This window comes from Suricata suricatta, chromosome 6 (assembly GCF_006229205.1).
Source record: "Suricata suricatta isolate VVHF042 chromosome 6, meerkat_22Aug2017_6uvM2_HiC, whole genome shotgun sequence".
NCBI classification, from domain to species: domain Eukaryota; kingdom Metazoa; phylum Chordata; class Mammalia; order Carnivora; family Herpestidae; genus Suricata; species Suricata suricatta.
In genome coordinates this window covers 70008201-70015954 of record NC_043705.1, presented here as the reverse complement: position 1 = coordinate 70015954, position 7754 = coordinate 70008201, and the positions used below count along the sequence as shown (strand labels likewise).

At 35.3% G+C, this 7754-nt stretch overlaps 1 long non-coding RNA gene across 1 annotated transcript; it reads right to left on the bottom strand.

Annotated features, from left to right (window-relative positions):
- Nucleotides 1-1264: 1264 nt before the first annotated feature.
- LOC115294665 lies at nt 1265-7315 on the bottom strand. The gene is made up of 3 exons (XR_003910042.1): nt 7286-7315; nt 3095-3291; nt 1265-1993 (listed from the first exon to the last, which is right to left on the bottom strand). It is a non-coding gene; the product is annotated as an uncharacterized LOC115294665 (long non-coding RNA).
- Nucleotides 7316-7754: the final 439 nt, after the last annotated feature.

Genomic DNA, 7754 nt, shown 5'->3' with positions numbered 1-7754 from the left:
GACAAATACAACCGTACCCTGTCACATAGTAGGTGCCTAAAATTATAACTGTGAAATGAATGAATGTAGAATTTGGAATTCAAGAGAATGGAACTATTCAGCATCTAGATGGATTCAGATATCTGAGTATATGTTTGGTAAATAACTTCTAAAAACTCAAATAAAAAAGTCCATTCAAACTGACAGTTACCAGAGAACAGGGGAGCAGGGAGATGGGCAAAATTGGCAAAGGGCATTGGGAGATACAGACTTCCAGTCATGGAATAGTCTGGAAATAAAAGGTACAGCATAGGGAATATAGGCAATGGCACTATAATAGTGTATGGTGACAGATGGTAGGTATATTTGTGGTGAGCAGAGCATAAGGTATAGAGATGCTGAATTACCATGTTGTACACCTAAAACTAATGTAACATTGTGTGTCAACTGTACTCAAAAATTTTTTATAAAAATAATTTTTAATTAAAAAAATTAGTGTCTAATACAAATAGAAAAGACAACTAAAATAAAGAATTTGGTATAGTTATCAGAAGAGATGGGTCACTAATCATTTTTTTTAAGTTAAAAAGGTAAATATTTTATACTTTAAAATAAAAACAGTATTTTGACAGTTAAAGACAAAGTTCCTTCAGAATCCTTGAACTTGCCTCAGAAAAGGGGGTAGAGAAGATGATATCAGTCTCCAGGACAGGATTATTTTTTATGTCAGGGGCTAAAAGGCTTGAAAGTAATGAAATAAGAAGAAGAAATGAGAATATTGACAAAAACTTAAACAGGCATTTGTAACATACTCATACATACTCCAAGAGTCCTGTTAAGCACAGGCAACCTCCATTTATCCTGGTTTTGGGCTAGCAGACCACTAAATCAAGTTCTGGGGTTGACAAAGTTAACAATGCAAGGGCCTAAAGGAAATGGCCACAAAAATAGAAAACGCTGCTGTAAACAATTACCCCTCAGACTAGCTAAGTATGTCTTTCTCTCCTACAATAAAGGAGTAAAAATAAATATAATCTGTGTTTTAGATTATGCTTGGGAATGGTGTGTAGCTATAAAGTACACTGCGGAAATCATCTTTCCATTCAGAAACTCAGTGCAGCTGCTCCAATAACGATGCTGTGTATGTTCTGAAGCTAAATGAACTTGTGTTCCAAGAATCTCTTCAGAAATAATAGCTCTGAATGCCAGGGGCAGAAATCTCAAGGATGATTGTAGCAAATGGCTTCAGACTGAAACATCTAGTCTATTGGCAAGTGCCCTTTAGAAGGGAGAACTTGAATTCTCTTGAAACAAAATCACCAATCATTCTCACCGGCCTGTTGCTTATAGGAGTAGGGAAAACATAGGTTTTTCAAGCTACAGCTGCAGATTCAAAAATTACTTTGTGCCAGTTGATTTTGCTTGAGTCATGTAAAAGTAAACCACCCCAAAGAGAACACAAAGAATTAACCAACGGCATCTAGAGATGTGAAAGAAGATAACGGTAGAAAAAGCCACTTCAAATATCTCCAAACTTGAATTTCAAACCATGGTTTCTTTTGAACCGTATCTGTCTGCTTCATTCTCTATCCTAGTCTTTTTTCTTTCTTTCTTTTCTTTTCTTCTTTTCATTTCTTTCCTTCCTTCTTTCTTTTCTTTGTTTCTTTTCTTTCTTTCTCAATAGTAATACATGCCCAAGTTTTAAAAGTGACACAAAGGTGTGTAAAATTGAATGTTAGTTTTCTAATCTCTATTCTCAATCTTATTCCAAGTCCCTAGAAATGTTTTGTTTTGTTTTTTGGTTTTTAATCATTATCTAGCTCTTCAAATGTTAAAGAAACATGATATCCCATGTGTAGGTGTCCTGAGGAAGTCTGTTTCTCTGGCCCAAAATTTTCCATTAGGAGCCAACTGTGTAAGGAGATAGAGAATCAAAAGATGGAAGCTCTATTCCTCACTTCCGCCCAATCTTGTTTGTGCCTTTGTGTTTCCTCTCTGGAATTTGTTTCCCTGTCTGGAATGTAAAGCAAGTGAAAATGTTGATTCTTGGTTCAAACCTCGTACACCAGCACCGTCTAACATAAGTGAACTAATAAATGGGAACCACATTGATAATATAAAAATTTTAATAACTACATTAAAAATAAGAAACAGGTACACTTTTTGTGCATCCCAATATATCCAAATTATTAAAATGTCATGTAATCGATATTAAAATACTATCAACATTTTAATATTATTATTAACAATTTATAATCCATTTTAAAACTAAGTCTTCAAATCTGGTGTGAATTTGACACAAGACATCTTAATTGAGACTAGTCACACTTCAACTGTTCAGTAGTCACATGTCACTTGGTTGCTACTGTTTTAGCCAGCACAGTTTTATACCACTGTTGGACATTATTTCAAAGAAGGTCTATTTCAGTGAGTAGCTCACTTCTGCATCTATTTGATTGCCTCTGTTACCAACAAAACATTATTATTATCATTCACAGCATTATCTAATTATCAGCAACCAACTGTTGAATCTACCTAGATTAGATTACTCATGAGGTTCAGTATCAGAGCTTTGCTTAATACAAATGCTGTTTCTCTATAATACATTTAGTCTTCGAGCGAATTTTTGTTGGTCAAGTCATTCCTATTGAATTGTAGATCATTTGTCCTGAGCTTCCTAACAATTAGGATATAGTATCAATGTTAACATTCTTAAAAGTATTCTATACTTTCTTTTTTTTTTAAGTAGGCTCCACACCCAGTGCAGAGCACAACAGAGGGCCTGAACTCAAGACTGTAAGATCAGACCTGAGAGGTCAAAAGTTAGACACTTAACCAATGGAGCCACTCAGGCACCCCTGTATCCTATGCTTTCAAAAAGCATACTAAATACTGACTGACCTAAAACACTAATATTTTTTTCCAGAAATCACCCAGTTGCATCTCATCAATCATGTTCTGCATCTCTCACTCCTCTCACTAAAAAACACATAACATTATAAAACATAAGGCATCAACAGTAGTGATGGTAGATGAAATATTGTTTAAATGATACTGTTCTCCAATAAATTCTACAAATAACTAATACTTTCCACAGGCCAGGAGCCATGCTTACCTTTAAGAAATCCTGTCTTTGTGATGTAATTTCAAAGATTCCATCAGATTAGCCCATTATCAGAGGCTCTGGCATATGTGTGATGGGCAGAGATGTAGGTATCTATTCCATGGTATTTCTTCCTATAGATGAGCCTTCTCCCCATATTGGACACATTTTTAAGTATACTCTTTTCTATCCCTCCAAGCCCATTCTGCCTAAAAAACAAAATATGCTGGAATATGCTCTATACCACAATTGGTATGTCCTATAAATTTAAGATTTTATTTAATTTTTAATTATTTGGTTTTTTATGTAATATTCACCCCCAATGTGGGACTTGAAATCATAACCCCAATATCAAGAGTCACATGCCCTACCAATTATGCTAGACAGGTGCCCCCCTGCTTTTTTTTCTTTTTAACAAAAATCTTTTTAAGTAAAGTCTTTTTAAGTTTTACTTTTTTAGTATGTGGGCTATAAATTTAAAAGAAGCACATATTCACTATAAAAGAAAATGTTCAAACAAACCAGAAGTACATAAAAAGGTGAAAGTTCTCCCCTCTCTTAATTATCCCCAGGTGCACCCCTTAGAGGTGACCACTGTGAAGAGTTTTACAAGTATCATCCCACAATTCTCCAAGCATGTATTAGTGCAAGCGTGTGTATGCAATGTACACATATGTATACATATGCAAATTTGGAGAAAGAATTTTTAAAGTAACATGATTATAAACAAAATTCAAATAATATAGAAGCCTATAAAATAAAATTATCTATATTCACATACAATATTTGAGGGATTTTAAAAAAAGTAACAAATGATTTTGAAGACAATATAATAAATAAAATGCAAATTATAAAATGCAAAGTAAAATATTCCCAACCCCACATTCTACTACCCAAAGGTAGTAACAATTGCCCATAGTTCTTTCTTTTGCTTGTGCATCCTTTGTGAAATTTCTATGAGTACACAGGAATACACACACACAACATATATAAGTGAAGATATAGAAATATATATGCCTTACATAGTTATGAAATATGTTTTAAAAGGCTTTTATTATTAAATCTAATATACACCTAGATGAATGTGTAAAATAACAAAGTGAACCCTCTTGCAATCACCACCCTGATTGAAAAGTAAAAATTGGGGCACCTGGATGGCTCAGTCAGTTGAGAGGCCAATTCTTGATTTTAGCTTAGGTCAAGATCCCAGGGCCATGGGATTGATCCCAGCAATGGGGTCTGCACTGAGTGGGGAGCCTGGTTAAGGTCTCTCCCTCTCTCCCTCTTCCCCTCTCTATACCTTGCAAGTGCTCTTGCTCTCCCTCTCATTAATTAATTAATTAAAAGAAAAGTAAAACATTGCCAGCCCCTTAGAAGCTCTCCTCATGACTCCTAATTACCACCCTCTTTCATCCTCCCTCTCAAAGGTTTCTAGTATCCTGGCTTTCAGAGTAATTAATTCCCTGTTTTTCTTTTTAATTTTACTAAATAAGCACACAATAGTAAGTAGTATAACTTTTCCTATTTTCAGATTTTAAATAAATGGAGTCATACCACATGTATTCTGTATGTCTGGGGTGGGTGGTTTTCTTTTTTTGGAATATTTGTTGATTTTTAGCTTAATACATCTTGGGTACCTTAGTCAACATAAATAGAATTACCTCATCCTTGTAATTCCATGCTATAAAATGAACAAATAGCCTGATAACCAAAGTATTTGCACTCTTTTGGTCATTATAAATATTGTAAAGAACATCTTAGGTAGTCAACTTAATATATCTATTTTTAACTTGAAAAGTAATCCTATTGATAATTTAAAATGAGGTGGCATGTTAATTATTTCAGAATTCTTGCACAAATTTCAGTTCAAGTACAATAAGATTTTAACAGGGGGTATTCTTATTTTCTAATTCTAGACCCCTTTTCAAAACTTATATTTTGCTTAGAGACAAGGTGACCTCTTTAGAGCACATTAGTGTGTGTTTTTCAAAGGATAGTCCTTGCATTGCTGGCATCACAGTTACTGGGGGGTCTTATTAAAATGCATGATAAATTAGTTAAGATATAGTCTAAAGTACTATAACCAAGAGACTCCAACATATTGTAGTGCCAACAAGATAGAAATTTACTCCTAGTCCTATATTACACAGGCAGGCCAATGTGAAATGGACAGGTCTACTCCATAAAGTTGTCCAGGGAATCAAATTAATCTTGTTGCTCTGTCAATCTCAGGGTGCGGCCTTGCTTGCATTGGTAGAGGCTGGTCCTCTACCTTGTCCATGGACTATCATATTCTCAGCAGAGGAAAGGGAGACACAAAGAATTAGGAGCAATTGGTCAGGACCTGAGGAAGTTATACACATTCAGTTGGCAAAAAACATGGCCACATGTAGTCATAATGCAGGCTGAGAAAGTGTGGTTTCTGGCTCTATTGGCCATCTGACCTCCTAAGTCTAGCAAGGGATAGAGTTCAACTATTAAAAAAAGGAAAAGGATGGATACTGGGGAATAGTTAGTAGTCTCTGTGGCACGTGGGAAATCTACATGGTTAGGAGCTCCAAATTCTATGTCCTCAAGGTGTGACCAATCGCTAGGTTGGAAAGAAAGAAGCTCTTTGAGAGTTGGTTTAACATCATTTCTCCCAATACCCCTGGAACTCTGTCGGCTATATACTCTTACTGGGAAAACAGAAATCAATTAAAAAAAAGCATATATCAATAAAGTGCTAATTACATGCCAAATATTTTATATAGGTTATTTCATTTAATCTTTACAACAAGTTTATAGGGTAAACTATCTCTCTGTGTAGAGATAAGGAGACTATAGTTTAGGGAAGTTCCTTACCCAAGCCCCACAATTAGTATCCAATTAGTAAGTACTGGAACTTGAACCTAGACCCTATGGGCTTAACTTAAATCTGCACAGTGAGTGGTTACATTTAAAAGAAGCTCTAACCTAAAAAATCTACATATGTTCAATATTAAAAAAGTTGTTGAAGTCAGTGGTTGGGATCTAAAGAAGCAAAATCTGGGGCAATTGTTAGTAGAAGACACTCAAGGCCGACCTAGTCCTAATAATAATATTATTATTAACTGACATTGAGTGTTTATACTCTGCAAGGTGCTGTTGCATGTGCTTTACCTGTGCGACAACCCTACGTGATAGGTCCTACACTCAACTCCAACTTAGAGATAAGAAAACCGGGCCATAGAAATTTTCACTTGGCCAAGGTCACACTGCTGATAAGAATAATGTCTTTAACCACCAGGCAATACCACCAAAATACAAAGAGAAGTTGATCATTGTGAGTCATATTTGCCAAATTTGGATATATTTTGTCATTGATAAGAAATGTCATAGGTAACAAGTCTTATTTTCAGTGACATCATGAAGTTGGCTTATTATCATAAAGATGCATGAAGCTTGAAGTCTGTCTAATGCACAGATAAAGCAATTACCAAGTTCACTGAACAGTATAATGATGAACATCTTACTTTGTCATTATCAGTTAATATTTACCAATTTCCATACTGAATCCTAGAGATCTCCTGGGTATATCTAGTTCTTATTTTCCTTTGGTTTCTTTTAAGTAAGAAGATTCTCCAAAATTTGGATTTGACTTTGGTCATACAAGGCACACTCCAGCATGAGGAATGTTATGCTCCCCTCCAATGACCAACATTATTTTTGCCCCTGAAGCTTCATCTCACCTTATTGCTTCAGTGCACATAGAACTGCCAAACTCATGATTTGCTGGCTTATAGAGACAATTCTCACTATGAGAAGAGAATAGGCATTGTTATTGTGTGAATAATTGAGAATTCCCAATGTATTATAGCCATCCTTGGGAAAGGGGGAGACGCCACAAATTAATTCTTCTTGGTAATACAACAGTTCCATATCCTGATCACAGTGGTAGTTACAAAAATCTATATTTTTTATCTATAACTGTACAGAAACACACATAAAGATATGTGCAAGTAAAAAATGATAAAAGTGGAACCAGTCTATAGTCTAGTTAACAATACTGTACTGATAAAGTTAATTTATATATCAGGACCCACAAAATGGAGGAGACCCCAGTGGTCAGCCTATGTCATGAATGTACACCTTACTCAGCCTACTCTCACAGGAAACACCCGTCAAGGAAACTTAACATACACTAATGACAGTCCTCCAGGGACTCTGCTTTAGCAGGCTTACCTTAACCTAGAAAATAGGACCTTCTTGCCTTATGAGGAAATCCCCAACATCCTAGCCAACCATGCGCTGCTTCCATTTGCCTCTTAACATTCTATAAAACTTGCTTTTACCTAAAATCTCTCAGGAACAATGTTCTACTGTTTGTGAGACACAGTATCCCTCCAATCCATGAATGGTTTTCCCTTGAATAAAAGACATCAAAGTTGTTACTAAATTATATTATTTTTGTTATCTGACAGTCCCAATGTCAATTTCCTGGTTTTGATATTATATTATAGTCATATCACATATTGTATTTGTATTACATATAAGATGTCACCATAGGGAGTTAAGAGAATAGTACACAGGAGTCTACTATTTTTGTAACTTCTTGTGCGTCTATAATAATTTCCAAATAAAACGTTTTTAAGGGAGGCAGGTGTAGAAGCTGGTTCCTAGACCAGCTACGGCATCCACCAAGAACTTGTTT